The 17,384-nt window shown below is 37.2% G+C and overlaps 1 pseudogene; it reads right to left on the reverse strand.

The window, feature by feature from the left end:
• Positions 1-643: 643 nt before the first annotated feature.
• LOC120368179 (U2 spliceosomal RNA) lies at positions 644-814 on the reverse strand (annotated as a pseudogene).
• Between the last annotated feature and the right edge of the window lie 16,570 nt (positions 815-17,384).

Here is a 17,384-nt window from a genome sequence, read left to right on the forward strand (position 1 = left end):
TAGACACTAAGAAAATGGAGTTGCCTATTTGGAAATAGCATATGCCCTTGAGAAGCCCAAAAGTGCTCAGGAAATGGGCACTTGCATGAATGGCTGGCATGACAGAAATCCTTCTGTCTTTCTCATATAAGCACTGGGTGCTTGTATTATCACAGGGATGGGGAGAAGCTTCCCAAAGCAGAAAGGAGACTGATTTAGTTTTATACTCTCTCAAGCAAGGGTTGATCTAGATTGATTTTAAAAATTAAGAAATTCAGTGTTTTCTATACCTGCCTCTTACGTAGGAAACTTACTTCTGCCACTCAAATAAATATAATAAGGCATATGTGCCATCAAAGAAACATATGTAAAGACAAAAAGAAGAAATGGTAAATCTTTCTAGGGAAATAGGAAGGTGTGGTGAAAGGGAAAAAAATAAAAGCTTTGTATCTCACATCCTTCCTAAATTGCTCTAGTCCCATAATATTCATGTCCAATGTCTGAGTCACATGCTCAGAAGTATGTTAGCAGGGTTGTGCCAGCGGACTAATATCAATTAAAACAATGCCTTCTAAAATGATTATTTCAATTTACTAATAGATTAATTGATTTATGAATAAATTTTAACGGCTTAATCTAAACAAAGAAGTAACAGTGTCAATGTATTGGGTCTAATCAAAGAAGTAGTCCAAGACATCTGTTGTTCTATAATGGCACCAAGTTAAGTAATTCACTTCTCTGCTTTCATATCTGATGATAGGTAGGTAGGTAGATAGATATTAAACTTCTAAGAACAGATACTACACTTGATCTTAGCCAAAGGTAGAGAGGTGCTGTGACTGTTGATAGATAGTTAAATGATAGATCGGTAGATAGATAGATAGATAGATAGATAGATAGATTGATTGATTGATTGATTTACAGGTTAGGCCAAAATTGAAGAGAGAATGCACTGTTCATATGTATATGTGTAATTTTATGGGTGTATATGTTTGTTTTGAAGAAGATTAAAAACAAAATCACACAACTGTTAACAGTGGTTCATTTCGGGAATAGGAAATCCATCTGGAATTTCTTTTTCTTTTTATATTTTTATTATATTTTCTTTGTTATTATTTGACATGTTTTAGTATTATTTTCTTATAAGCTTTAATTGCTTTCTTTTTGGTATTTATTTTTCCATCAACATGCTCACAATAGACATCTAATACCTGATGATTACACAAAGATAAAAGTTGTATTTTGTATTTTTTATCTCTAATTTTGAGAACAGACCACAGGGAAGGAAAAGCTTCCAGATGGAGAGTCTATGCTCAGAAGAGACTCTAGAAATATTACTTCTGTAGAATGAACACATAAGACAAGCTATGGAACTCAGAAATATCAGTGTCTATGGTCTGTGTCAGTCGTAAAGACCCATTAAAATGGAAGATTATTCTTATAATCTGAGATGCAGGGCTAACTAAGAGTCCACGTTCATCCCCACCTCATGGCTTTTGGCATCTTCCCTTCACCTGGGGATTCTCACAGGGCTGCCACTTCAGGTCACAGTGGGCTCAGCCCAGTTTTAACTTCCCTGGCTGCCTACGCTAAGGCAATCCTGCTGTCCTTACCCAGACCATGCTGAGCATATTCCTTTGGATTACCTTCTTCACAGTGAATACCAGAATCTTACATCAGCTTATTTATTTACCTTTCTGTGTATTATTGAACACTGTCCACCAAATGATAAGTGGCTGAGAACTGAGGTTGTGTCTGACTTGTGCAATGCTGCCTCACCAAAGCCTGGTCGGTACACCTCTCTGTATAGACAGCATTCAAGGTATTTTTTGAATGAATGACTGAAATTGGTTTTTAAAAATTAGCTTAAGTGTTTGTCAGGTACCAAAGCTTTTGAATATTTAGAAACCATTTGTTCCAGGAAGCCAGTGGATTCACTGATTATTCAACTCTCTGTTTCTGTAACTGAATACCTGCTACTCTACTAACTCAGAGTGCAAGCACAGCCAGTTTTCTTCTTTCCCAATTAATCCAACTTCCTTGAGAGAGGAAATGTCAATATCCTACTTACTTGTTGCTGAAATAAACAAAAAACGACCTGATGAACCAAAAGAATTTTCTTCTCTGCCATTTTCTTGATCACCTCATTTTAGCAAGACTTACTGTTTTTGCCTTTTATTTTTTCCTTTAGAGGAACCTTTATAACTTCCTAACCTCATAAAGTTTTAAAAATATTAAAATGTTACAAATTCCATTAAATATCTTGCAAACAATATTTTTTGTACAATATTTTATCTTTTCAAATTCTTTAAGTATGTATTATACAAACCTTGGCACTGATGATTTGGCTCAGTCACTTCATGGGCATAAATTAACATATCCTAACTATATTGGATAAACTAACATATAAACTTGTTGGCTAAGCCTGTCCTCATTTTCAAACCAATCCACAAATCAACTGTAACTTTTAATTCAAAAATATGTTAATGTGTGTTCAGAGGAATACTGTAAAAATTGAGTTAATTGCAGGTCACATTATGAAAGATAGATTTATCTGGGGCATATTTTATAATCAAGAAAGGTATAAACTACTAAAAAGTGATAGATTTGGCACCTAGCACATAAATTTGCCTCTTGTCAATAGCAGGTAGAAAATAGAAACCAAATCAGGAATACCTGCAATTGGAAGAAATACTGTAATTTGATTTCAAAAATAAGTTTAGAGCTTTTACATTACACTAAACATGAAAAAATGTGTAATTTTTTAAGTTAGTTGATTAAATTGAATGACTATCACCTGATTTTTTTTTTTTTTTTTTTTTTTTTTTTTGTAATTCTAGAACGCACTGCAAATTTCTTAAAAGAACCTCTAATTCTTTGGTTGTTTGAAAACATTTTTCTTTTTAGCACATTGCAGGTCATAAAAATAAGTACTAACTAGAGCTGAAAAAACATGAGACAAAAGCCAGTTTTCATATTCAGTGTTTCTTAGTGAGTCTTTTTTATTCACTCCAATAGGACTCTGTCTGTGTACTTTAGATGTCTGTCCCCACATTGAATTGTATTTCCAATGCTGGGGGTGAGGCCTGGGGTGGGGCCTGGTGGGAGGTGTTTGGATCATGGGCATGGATACCTCATGGCTTCATGCTGTCCCTGTGAATGAGTGAATTCTCATGAGATCTTGTCATTTAAAAGTGTGGGGCACATTCCTGCCACTCTCTCTTGCTTGATCCCGCTTAACTTTCTGCCATGATTGAAATCACCAGAAGCCAAGCAGATACCAGCATCATGCTTCCTGTAAAGTTGGCAGAACCATGAGCCAATTAAATGTCTCTTCTTTATAAATTACCCAGTCTCAGGAATTTCTTTACAGCAACACAAGAATGGTCTAATACACTGTCTTAACAGAAATGCATTCTTTGACAATAGGTGATCAGTGAAAGAGAAAACATGACTAAATGAATATTGTAATTAATCCCACTCTCTTACTCTACCATAGATATGAAATCAGAAATCCCAATACAGCACCCAAATACTCTATTTCTGACAAGTTCATCAACCTTAACACATTTTTAATGCATGAAAGACTCAAATCCCTGAGGATATATGGTACCTTACTTTTTAAAGAAGCCTTCCCCTTAGATGTCTAGGAGGATGTACACTTTTGTAAGATTTGAGGTGAATCAAAAAAAAAAAAAAAAGTCTTTTTTTTTTTAAAGAAGAAAAAGCTCTGTTTTAAACACAAGCAAGTTCTCAGGCAGATAAATTTCAGGAAAATACGAAAATTAAGGTTCTAGACATTGATTTTTTTAAAAAAACTATGTCCACGAGTTAACTCTGATCAAGTCTAAAGACTGCTGTTGTAAAGCACCCATCACTTGACAGACTCATGTCAGACTTTTCCCCATCCGTCTCTGGAATAATACCTCCTTTTAAACTCCTAAAACCCGAAAGTTAATGACACCCCTTTTCCCTGGGCAATGAAGATTCTCACCAAACCTCCTAAGGAACATTATTGTTCAGTAACTCCAGGAGGCCTTCCTCCCACTTTGTTGAGATGTAGCTTCCCTCAAGATGGGAGAAGAACCTCCTGTTACTCAAAGGTGGCAAAACTTACTAAGAGAGGCTACCCATATCAGTTTGAAATGGAAACGATTCCCTTGTGAGAACATACTAGGTATTCCGACTTCGCTGTTAATGAACACAAGAGCTTTAGTTGTTATCTACCATGGCTGTTACTATTTGCTAATTCATTAAATAATGCAAAATTGATTAGCCCCATAGAAGAATCAGTAAAGTCTTCATAATTGAAAAGAACTGGGCTCCCATCTCTGCTTTGATCCTTGCCAGATACACTATGTTGGGCAAGCAACTCCTGAGTTTCAGTGTTTTTAACTATTAAATGAAGATTAAATTACCAACTTCATAGGATTTTGAGGATTAATTGAATTGACCTCTGTAAAGTCCATAGCATAGCCACGTGCCTGGCATAGCAACCGATTAATATAATGTTAGTTCCATTTTCTTATTCATCATTTGCTATGTGAAAAATTATCAAAGAAGAAATGAGATATAAATGCCTCTTAGCACAAAATGTTGAGAGGCAGCCAGATGTAGGAACAAAAAATTAAAATAGAGTTGATTAGGGCCTATAAAAGAAGCATGTACAAAGAACTGTGGAAGCACAGAGCCAGAAGCCAGAAAGGCAGACCTTCATGTGGGTAGTTCCATATGGTTTAATTCAGCTCAGTATAACAAATAGCCCCTGAGATCCTGCTCTGTGCTCAGCGCTATTGCATCCAAGGATCATTCAGAGTATCGACTGTAAACTCTGTCCTTTGGTAGTTTGTAATTTAGTTCAGAAGACAAGACCTACAGAAAACATGTTTTACAAATATTTTTGAAGGCCTCTTATGTGCCAAGAACTATATACAATGTGTGTGGAATACATGGTCCCTTCTAGAGCAAAATTCTAGAAGTAGAGATTAATAAGTAAGAAGTTAATCAATTAAATAATTAATGTCACCAATTTATGAGGTGCCAAGAAGTAATAGAGACAATGAGTGCTGTGGAAGGTCCTGTAGGGACCTGCCATGTCAGGCTGCCTTCAAACTAACTCTGAAGACCCAGGCAACCCTTTCTGAATGTGTAGAGTGCAGAGGCAGAATCTGCAACTTTAGTTTTCTGTGTAAAAGAAATGGTTTTCATGTATTATATAATTTAACATCCCTACTCTGCTTTTTCTGGAGGCCACAAATAATGAAATGATCACCATCTATCAGGGTTATGTATTCAATTTGTGATATATGAACCATTAATTCTTATCAGATTATATGTGTGTGTGTGTGTGTGTGTGTGTGTGTGTGTGTGTGTGTCTGTGTGTGTGTTTGAACATTATTCTAGCTATTCTGGTATCTGCTCTTAAATATTCACTGCTTCACAGTTTGACTAAAGATACCTGGCTTTGTAGAATATAGAGTCACAAGAATTGATTAGGCTTAAGACATATTTTAAATATCAACCCCAAAGGAGAGTTCATAGCTAGAAATATCAGGTTGCTACTAAATATGACTCAAGATAATGGAGCTGACATAAGACTATGGATCTTGATGTAATGCCTTTAATTTTCCTAAACAGAACACATTTTTTACAGTAACATGACAGACCAAAGTGCATTATACCCAGCCATTAGAATTCCAAGAAACTGTCAACCTCAAAAGAAATCTTCCCGTAGAGCACAGGGCTAAGAAATATTCTCCAATTTCAATGGCATTATTTACTTTTGACTTCAGGATTCTTGGAAATACTATTTTCTTACATGTCTGGTAATAGAATTTAGAAGGCAAAAATCAGCTTTCCTTTCTTTCTGATCCCCCATACTAACCACAACTCACATAGCATCATGATTGCCTAATTCCCAGATTGTCTACATCCAGGAGGAGACATATGGCAGAGAATAGAGAGAGGACATTGGAAATAAGTGGGCCTATGCACACATCAAGGCTTCACTACTTATGTATATGACCCTAAGAATTATCAACTGCTCTTAACCTCAACTTTCTGACCAATGAGATAGTAAAGACAGTATAATCCATGCAGAATTATCGCGAGAAGATAATTAAAGAGAAGAATGAAAATTAAAGAAAAAAATGAAACCATCTTTTACTTGAAGGCAAAGGCTCTGAGTTTTGGAGGGGAAAAATTGTCACCAATATTTCTTAAATACAAAGATAATAGTTTGGCATTTTCAAATACAAAATAGCTCAGTTTAAAGTGCCCGAGAGTCCCTCTTTAAAAAAAAAAAAATTCGCAAACAGTCCAGGAGCGGTGGCTCATGCCTTTTATCCCAGCACTTTGGGAGGCTGAGGTGGGCAGATCACTTGAGGTTAGGAGTTCGAGACCATCCTAGACAACATGATGAAACTCTGTCTGTACTACAAATACAAAAGTTATTTAGGCATGGTGACTCATGCCTGTAATCCTAGCTGCTCAGGAGGCTGAGGCAGGAGAATCACTTGAACCCAGGAGGCAGAGGTTGCAGTGAGCCGAGATAGTGCCACTGCACTCCAGCCTGGTGACAGAGCAAAACTCCATCTCAAAAATAAAACAAACAAAAAAATTACAAATAAATGCAGTTTATCAAAAGATGATTTGAAAAGCTGTTCTAAAGGTAAGTTCCACAGTTAATACAGAAGACCATGGAACAGTGTCTACAGAGATCTGAGAGAAAAGGTGATCTACCTAGCCAAGTTGCTTTTTAAACATAAAGACAACAAGCAGATGTCCTTAAGCATGCAAGAATTCAGGAGTTCTACAACCAATTTGGTACTAAATTCCAGCCCACAGAGTGATAATAAAACTCAGGAGTAGAGAAGACATTGCAAAATGACTAGTTATGAGTACTGAATTTAATTAAATGTAGGACTAAGACTACCTACCTGTGGGAATTAGGGTTACTGAACAGATTATAACTGCTAAAAAACCTTGAAAATGTAAACATAATAATATAAAACCAAAACTAAAATGAGAGAAAAAAGGTGGAAAATATGAAAATTCTAACTTCCTCATCTTCTATAGTAGAGAGTTAATTTGTATAGTATAAAATGTAAACATAAGTCTTAAAAAATCTAATTATTGCAAATTTTTGCCGTATTTTACATTTATTTTCATCTGGAGAGGAATATTACAATATTTGAGATAAATGTATCTCTTGTAGTTCAAATAATAATTATTGGAATTTGTACAATTCTTTCCAATGGATTTCGATTTCTTTCTTTTCTGTAAAGTTCAAGAAAAAGTAAGGGTGAAAAGTTAATAAAAAATAATAAGCCAGCCGGGCAGGCAGTGGTTCACATCAATAATCCCAGCACTTTGGGAGGCCAAGTCACACGATCATGAGGTCAGGAGATTGAGACCAGCCTGGGCAACATGGTGAAACCCTGTCTCTACTTAAAATACAAAAATTAGCTGGGTGTGGTGGTGTGTGCCTGTAATCCCAGCTACTTGGGAGGTTAAGGCACGAGAATCACTTGAACCCAGTAGGCAGAGGTTGCAGTGAGCCGAGATTGTGCCACCGCACTCCAGCCTGGCAAAACAGAGAGACTCCATCTCAAGTAATAATACTAAGCCTTGTTTTATTTTAATAAAATTGTATCTATATATCTATCAAGTATCCGCCTGTTTATTTACCTATTCCAGTCTCTCTCTCTCTCTCTCTCTCTCTCTCTCCATATATATATATATATATATATATATATATATATATATATGCATTTTTTTCTGAGACAGAGTCTCACTCTATCGCTAGGCTGGAGTGCAGTGGCATGATCCCAGCTCACTGCAGCTTATATTTTCCTGTTTCAAGCAATTCTTCTGCCTCAGCCTAATGAGTAGCTGGGACTACAGGCATGCACCACTATGCCCAGCTAATTTTTTGTAGTAGAGATGGGGTCTTACCATGTTGGCCAGGGTGGTCTTGATCTCTTGACCTCAAGATCCATCCACATTGGCCTCCCAAACCCGTCTTTCTATTTTAAGTAATGTCTAGAAAGCTTTTACCAGATGTTCACGATTATTTCTCAATGGTAGAATTTCAATTTTAAAAATTCTTTGCTATACGTTTTACTGTTTGAAATTTAAACAATGACAATGTGTTATTTTGAAAAACTCTGTGAAGTCATTTTTCTTTAAAAATGTTTAGGAAGGGTTTCTTTTGGTAGTAGATCTTAGCTAAGAGATAGGTACTTTTGATATATCCCATGGTGTATTATACCGTGTGTGTGTATGAAAATACTGACTTTTTTTAATACGATAGAAAAAAATGAAGGAAGGAGGAAATTAGATTGCCCATGGCATAGTAATAAATTAATTATATTAACTTGTGAAGTGAGAGAAACTGAGGAAACAAACTGTTATGGGACACCTCTGGACCATCTTAGCCTCCCTCACCTCATTGCTACATTGACTCCTGCTTGACATGGACTTCAGCCTCAGTGCTGACAGGATCAAATTTACACATAACAATATTAGCCTAAAATGTAAATGGGCTAAATGACTCAATTAAAAGACACAGACTGGCAAATTGGTTAGAGTCAAGACGCATCCATGTGCTCTGTGCTGTATTTAGGAGACCCATCTCACATGCAAAGACACACATAAGCTCAAAATAAAGGAATGGAGGAATATTTACCAAGGAGAGAGAGAAAGAGAGAGAGAGAGAGAGAGAGAGAGAGAGAGAGAGAGAGAGAGAAAACCAGCAGGGGTTGCAATCCAAGTCTCTGATAAAACAGACTTTAAACCAACAAAGATCCAAAAAGACAAAGGAGGGCATTACATAATGGTAAAGAGATCAATGCAAAAAGAAGAGCTAACTATCCTAAATATATGTGCACCCAATACAGGAGCACTCAGATTTATAAAATAAGTTCCTAGAGACATACAAAGAAACTTATACTCCCACACAATAATAGTGGAAGACTTTAACACCCCCTGATCAATATTAGACAGATCAACGAGACAGAAAATTAACAAGGATATTCAGGATTTGAACTCAGCTCTGGACCAAACAGACCTAATAGACATCTACAGAACTCTCCACCCCAAATCAACAAAATATTCTTCTCAGCACCACATAGCACTTATTCTAAAATCGACCACATAATTGGAAGTAAAACATTCCTCAGCAAATGCAAAAAAAAAAATGGAAATCAAAACAAATAGTCTCTCATACCACAGTGCAATCAAATTAGAACTCAGGATTAAGAATCTCACTCAAAACTGCACGACTACATGGAAACCTAACAACCTGCTCCTGAATGACTACTAGGTAAATAATGAAATTAAGGCAGAAATAAAGAAGTTCTTTGAAACCAATGAGAACGAAGACACAATATGCCGGAATGTCTGGGGCACAACTTAAGTGGTGTTCAGAGGAAAATTTATAGCACTAAATGCCCACATCACAAAGCTGGAAAGATCTAAAATTGACACCTTAACATTACAATTAAAAGAGCTAGAGAAGCAAGAGCAAACACATCCAAAAGCTAGCAGAAGGCAAGAAATAGCTAAGATCAGAGCAGAACTGAAGGAGATAGAGACACAAAAAACCCTTCAATAAATCAATAAATCCAAGAGCTGGTTTTTTGAAACGATTAACAAAATAGATAGACCACTACATAGACTAACAAAGAAGAAAGGAGAGAAGAATCAAATAGACACAATAAAAAAATGACAAATGGGATGTCATCACCAATCCCACAGAAATACTCTACCATGAGAGAATACTATAAACACCTCTATGTAAATAAAATAGAAACTGATAAATTTCTGGACACATACATCCTCCCAAGACTAAACCAGAAAAAAAGTTGAATCCCTGATTAGACCAATAACAAGTTCTGAAATTGAAGCAGGAATTAATAGCCTACCAACCAAAAAAATTAAAATATCAGGACCAGATGGATTCATAGCCAAATTCTATCAGAGGTACAAAGAGGAGCTGGTACCATTCTTTCTGAAACTATTTCAAACAGTAGAAAAAGAGGGAATCTTCCCTAACTCATTTCATGAGGCCAGCATCATCCTGACACCAAACCTAGCAGAGACACAACAAAAAAGGAAAATTTCAGGCCAATATCCCTGATGAACATTGATGCAAAAATCCTCAATAAAATACTGGCAAACTGAATTCAGCAGCACATCAAAAAGCTTATCCACCAAGATTAAGTTGGTATCATCCCTGGGATGCAAGACTGGTTTAACCTATGCAAATTAATAAGTGTAATCCATCATATAAAAAGAACCAATGACAAAAAAAACACATGATTATCTCAATAGTTGGAGAAACGGCCCTTGATAAAACTCAACATCCTTTCATGCTAGAAACTCTAAATAAACTAGGTATTGATGAAACATATCTCAAAGTAATAAGAGCTATTTGTGACAAACCCACAGCCAATATCATACTGAATGGGCAAAAGGTGGCTGCATTCCCTTTGAAAACCAGCACAAGACAAGGAGATCCTCTCTCACCACTCCTACTCAACATAGTATTGGAAGTTCTGGCCAGGACACTCAGGCAAGAAAAAGAAATAAAGGGTATTCAAATAGAAAGAGAGGAAGTAAAATTGTCTCTGTTTGCATGTGACATGATTGCACATTTGGAAAACCCCATCTTCTCAGCCCCAAAATTCCTTAAGCTGATAAGCAACTTCAGCAAAGTTTCATAATACAAAATCAATATACAAGAATCACAAACATTCCCTACACCAACAATAGACAAGCAGAGAGTCAAATCATGAATGAACTCCCATTCACAATTGCCGCAAAGAGAATAAATTACCTAGGAATGCAACTTACAAGGCACATGAAGGACCTCTTCAGGGAGAACAACAAACCATTGCTCAAGGAAATAAGAGAGAACACAAACAAATGAAAAAACATTCCATGTTCATGGACAAGAAGAATCAACGTTGTGAAAATGGCCATATTGACCAAAGTAATTTATAGATTTAATGCTATTCTCATCTAGCTACTATTGACTTTCTTTGCAGAATTAGAAAAAAAAATCTTTAAATTTCATATGGAACCAAAAAAGAGTCCATATAGCCAGGACAATCCTAAACAAAAAGAACAAAGCTGGAAGCATCATGCTACCTGACTTCAAACTATACTACAGGGCTATAGTAACCAAAACAGCATGGCACTCGTACTAAAACAGATATGCAGACCAATGGAACAGAATAGGGACCTCAGAAATAATACCACACATCTACAACAATCTGATCTTTGACAAACCCAACAAAAACAAGCAATGGGGAAAGGTGCTGGGAAAACTGGCTAGCCATGTGCAGAAAACAGAAACTGAACCCTTTCCTTACACCTCATACAAAGATTAATTCAAGATGGATTAAAAACTTAAATGTAAAACCCCAAACCATAAAAACCCTAGAAAAAAACATAGGCAATACCATTCAGGACATAGGTATGGACAAATACTTCATGACTAAACCACTAAAAACAATTGCAACAAAAACCAAAATTGACAAGTGGGATCTAATCAAACTAAAGAGCTTCTACACAGCAAAAGAAACTATCATTGGAGTGGACAAGCAACCTATAGAGTGGGAGAAAATTTTTGCAATCTATACATCTGACAAAGGTCTAATATCCTGAATCTACAAGAAACTTAAACAAATTTACAAGAAGAAAACAACCTCATCAAAAAGTGGGCAAAGGATATGAACAGACACTTCTCAAAAGAAGATATTTATGCGGCCAACAAACATATGAAAAAAAGTTCATTATCACTGGTAGTTAGAGAAATGCAGATCAAAACCATAGTGAGATACCATCTCATACCAGTGATTAATGATGATTATTAAAAAGTCAGAAAACAACAGATGCTGGTGAGGCTGTGGAGAAATAGGAATGCTTTTACACTGTTGGTAGGAATGTATTAGTTTGATCATTGTGGAAGACAGGGTGGCGATTCCTCAAGATCTAGAACCAGAAATACCATTTGACCCAGCAATCATACCACTGGGTATATATCCAAAGGATTATAAATCATTCTACTGTAATGACACATGTACATGTATGTTTACTGCAGCACTATTTACAATAGCAAAGACTTGGAACTAACCCAGATGCCCATCAATGATAGACTGGATAAAGAAAATGTGGCACATATTCACCATGGAATACTATGCGGTCATAAAAAAGAATGCGTTCATGTCCCTTGCAGGAACATGGATGAAGCTGGAAACCATCATTCTCAGCAAACCAACACAGGAACAGAAAACCAAACACTGCATGTTCTCACTCACAAGTGGAAATTAAACAATGAGAATGCATGGACACAGGGAGAGGAACATCACACACCAGGGTCTGTTGGTGAGTGGGGGACAAGGAGAGGGAGAGCATTAGGACAAATACCTAATGTACACGGGACTTAAAACCTAGATGATGGATTAATAGGTGCAGTAAACCACCATGGCACATGTATACCTGTGTAACAAACCTGCACATTCTGCACATGTATCCCAGAACTCAAAGTAAATTTAAAAATAAATAAGAAAATAATCTATCACCCTCTTTAAAGCTTTAACAAAGAACTAATGTCTCCTTTGGGAAATGAGTATTTTATGCATTAAGAGTGTACACACACGTCTGATAGAAAAGCTGCATTTCAAAGTTGAAGTCCTCAAGGGATCTTCCACATCATTCTCTCATGAGAATCCATCAAACCACTGGAAGTGTCACCTCCACCCCCATCTGCACTGAAAAATCACAGCTTCATCTCTATTCCTCTGCCTCTACTCCACAGGGCAGAACCTAAAGTTCCAAAGGCCATCACTGACTCTCCTGTCTCCTTTAACCAATCCATACCTTCATCCAACTTGTGGTTCAAAGGATTATGAAGCAGGAATGACTCAAACTTACAGGTGTGTACTAAGAAGAAGCCTTGAGGAAGTTAGAGTGAGATAAGTCCCAAGGGTAGGAAAAAATGTATGCAAAGTGCAGATTAATGGAGGGTCAGAAGACAAAGGTTACGAAAAAAATTGCTTTTGCAAAAAACCACAACCGAGGACAGGGAGTTAAAGAGTTATTTGTCCAATGCATGTGCATTATCTGAAGTAATTATAAAGCACATTAACGTCTTCAATCCATAATATAAACTATATTTTCAGTTTTCAAGCAAAGAACAGAAACAGAAAATTTTTGAGAAGAAAACAAGGTAAAAGATTGCAATCATTGACTAGGGAGAAAAGCCCAGAAGTAGTTTTCCCAGTTAGGATCTTTAGAGTGATGATGGGGCTGAGATTGTTCCTAAAATTGGGGACTAGACCATTTTACCAGGAGGTTGAGATTAGAAAACTTTCGTCAAACCCATATTTGTAGGATTTTCCTAAAATCTGGTTTGGCAACAAAAAAACCAGAAACCTGGTTTGGCTCCAAGCAAATCCCGAAATGCGAATGGTTAAATTAGGAGGTATAAGTCATCTTTTCAGATAAAGTCTAAATCTTTTTCCAGAAACATTCATATAGAGCTTTGCATGCAACTGTGTAGACGGCACATTGCAGGACATGTCCCAGTCTACGTGAATGGTGCCCTGGGGATTGATTGTGAACAACCGTTACATTGCATGCAGCTGTTCTGCACTTACAATTGATGTAACTCTAAATCTGGGGGCTGCTTTTCTTTATATAGCAAAACATTTGTGTCTGGAATGTCTTTTAAACAACCAGTTTTCCAGTGGAACTATTCTAACAGTAACATGCCTGTTTCAGCTGAAGTAGGTCTATCCTGAGATTCATCTTTATGATCTCACCTTGACTGTATACCACTTGAGATTCTTGATCTCTGCATTGATTTTACCTCATGTAGGATAAGTTTTAGGGAGGATTTGTTATCAGCCTAGTAAACAGAGCCTATTTTTATAGCCCATGTTCCTTGTAGACAAATTCTGGATGTGATTCATAGATTCATATTCTACATTGCCTCATACATAAGTACTCAAGGGTTATTAATGGAATGAGTGATAAGGGGAACTAAATCTACTGTTTTTTGTTTTTTTGTTTTTTTTTTTGTTTTTTTTTTTTTTCGTATCTTCCCATAGCAACTGTGAAGGGGCAACACCCAAGGGCAACATATGAGCATCAATGAACGTTTCTCCTAAATAATAAAGTTTCTTCTTTCAGAAACATTGCTTAAAACAGCTGAAGAACTAAATGACGTTTCTGAAAGAGTCTGGAAGAAATAGTTTCTTCTTTCCTAATCATCAGGCATGATCCCATGGGGTGGTGCTGCCCTTCAGGTCAGGCGATGCTCCAATTGCATGCATTGGAAAAGCTGGTGATTGTGTTATGGGAAAGGGAAGGCAGAGGGAGACAGCCTGTGGGGTGTCTTAGCCTGATTGCTGAGAGATGCCTCGGGGGTGGGACCTAATTCTGGAGTGCTGCTCTGCCTCACCTACCTCCTTCCAGAGTCGTGATAGATATCTGTTATTTAAATTCTTGAAACGAGAGAAGAAAGTATCTAAAATGAGCATGATAAAATGGAGCATTATTGAATTAGCCTGATTTTGAGAGGCAGAATATAATTACAGAGTTGGAGCATTTCCAGGAGATTGTGGATGGCACCCCAGCTGAGTGTTGAAGAAATTCTTTCAGACTGAGCCTGGACAGATGATGTTTGTCATCCTCCTCCTCACAAGTGCTGTGGACTCTGGTCTTACAATGATAAAGCACCTCACAGTATCCACTGATGTCCAAATGCCAGTGGTCTCAACTTCACACGTCTCTAAAGCTGTATCCTCCAAACAGTGGAGAAAGCTGAACTCACAACTTTTTTTGATCTGCTGTGTGTAGAAATCAGATTGAGTGAATAAATATGAAAACACTGGAATCTATAAAAAGCAATATAAGATTTAGATATTGTCGCTAATATTGAAAAGGTTGCTGTGTTATAATTCCTAATACCTTGGTCAAATATATTCAGAACCCTCATTAAAAGCATAAAAACAGGTCTATTTATACTACTTGTAATTATAACGCAGCAATTACTCCTTTTCAGGGATAAGCTATGTGAATAGAAAACATTTTCCATTATTTTAAATAGAATCTTATACACTTAATTCATTTTGAAAGTTTATGTTTCAATTCTGAATACTTTAAAATTTAAGTTCAAATATTGTTTATTTGGGGGAAAAAGAACAGTTTCCACAAGACTCAATAGATCTGCAAGCAGTCAGACATGAAGAAAAGTAAACTTAGGCTTCACTGAGGAGGAGAAAAGGGAACAAGGGCTCCAGAGGCTGTCGTTTCTGGACCACTCAACTGTGTCCTCTGAATCCCACTATGCTCCTTATGGGATGGGTTTTCCCCAGTCTTTCCTGCTCATCAGCTCTTCTCTCCCTTTCTGGGGCTAGACCTTGACTTCTGACTTCTTGTGTCACTTAGCATTTTGAATACTGGCTCCCTTCTGTTCACCCTAACTGTCACTTTTTGAAAGCCTATATCAGAACTTTCAAACTTTAGTTCAATCACCTGGAGAACTTGTTAAACAAGACTGCTGGGCCTCAGGGTTTCTCTTTCAGCAGGTCTGAGGAAGAGTGGGAGAGAGTCAAAACTATGTTTTCTAGCAAACTCCCTGGCAATGATGATGCTGTTGGTCCAGCCCCACCTTTTGAGGACTGGCCCCCACCACACTTAATGTTACCCTTAGGTTCACATGAATTCCAACAACACCGTAATATTAGATATTTTTATTCTCATTTTATTAATGAGGAAATCAAGACTCAGAAAAGTTTAATAGCTTGCCCGAGGACACACAATGAATGAAAATAAACTAGGATGCTCACCTAGGACTCTTTTATGCCAAAACCTATGATCTTTGAAATGCATCATTTTTATTCTCATTGTATTTTCAATATTAAGCCAGAAACATCCCCCACCCCAACTAATGTCCTTAACATTTATAAGAGAGGAATTCTTACCTTTTTATCTCACAGCCCAAGAAACATTTATAAGAGAGGAATTCTTACCTTTTTATCTCACAGCCCAAGAATCTGCCTCAGGTCATGGGTGAGAAAGCTGCCAGCTACTGGCACTGATGCCCCCTCCTCAGATTATCTGTGTGACAAGCAATTAAGAAGAGCTACACCAGCCCTCTCAGCACCTGCAACTCATTATAGAACCAAATAGATCAAGTCCAAGAGTTCCATTCAGAAGAATGGCATAAACAGATGATGCCTGATTTGTCAGGGATCCCCAAGGCCAATACTTAAATTCCATTAAGAAAAACGGAGATTTATGCAAAAGCTGTCTAATGCTCTCCATATGGTGGGCTATAGATAAGAAACTTAGCTACATTCGGTAAGAAAGCAGTCTTTGCCTTACCAGCCTATAGGCTTTTGAGAACATCAACCATTTTTTGCATGTGGAAGACAACTCATAAAAGTTCTCTTGCAATGGCTTGAGTAAAAAATATACCTCAATATTCTAGGAAATGATTTAAATAAATCATAACCAAAAACAGTCTTTATAAGCCATAGCTATATATACTACACTAATCTGGCTGACCATTTAAGTGATGGCTGTTTTTAGCAATGTTAGTATCTCCTGCCATTCCAAGCTGGCTTCTAACAACGGCAGGTTTCATTCTGACCCAGTTAGAGGAAGTAAACCCCAAAGCAGGTATTTAAGAAACTCCAGCCCCCTGTGCTAGGGGTCAGTAACAGATTGCAATTGGTGGAACTTATCCAGTGAAATAAACATCCAATCAGTATCTGTCCATGAGGCAGAGTGGTATTTAGTGTCAGAGTCATGTTCTTCAACAGTGTAGAGTGTGTAGGTTGGGTGGTAAGTTCAACATTCCTGTACTATTTGTTTCAAGATTGTACCAAATAATTAATTCATAAGCTTATCAATACAAGAAGAGAGACACATACAGGCAAAAAGTTAGACACCTACTACAGATACCTCAGGACACAGGGAGGAACTTATTTTGCGCCTACATGTAGATAGCTTTCGTCCTGCCCACGCCAGCCACCCACCCTCAAGGAAGTCACCAGAGGCACTCAAGTGATTCCCTTTGCATTTGGTTGAGAGAGGATTGCACTCCCCCACTTACACTCAGAGATGCTGGGAAATGGAAAGAATCCTAGCTACTCTCCAAGGAAGATATACTTAATGGAAAAACCCCAGCCCACCAGTTCATGTGGTACCTGCCTAATGGGGAAGAAAACCTTCCTAAACATAACACTTGCCTTCACATATGACAATTTCCAGATTATATGGGGAGACTCGTATCTACTGAAGGGCTGATAAGTCTAGAAACATTAGATTAATGAACAAGCAAAGAAAGATTGTAAAAATACCAATGAGATGCCATCTTGAAGTAT

The sequence above is a fragment of the Saimiri boliviensis genome, chromosome 5 (genome assembly GCF_048565385.1).
Source record: "Saimiri boliviensis isolate mSaiBol1 chromosome 5, mSaiBol1.pri, whole genome shotgun sequence".
Taxonomy (NCBI): Eukaryota; Metazoa; Chordata; class Mammalia; order Primates; family Cebidae; genus Saimiri; species Saimiri boliviensis.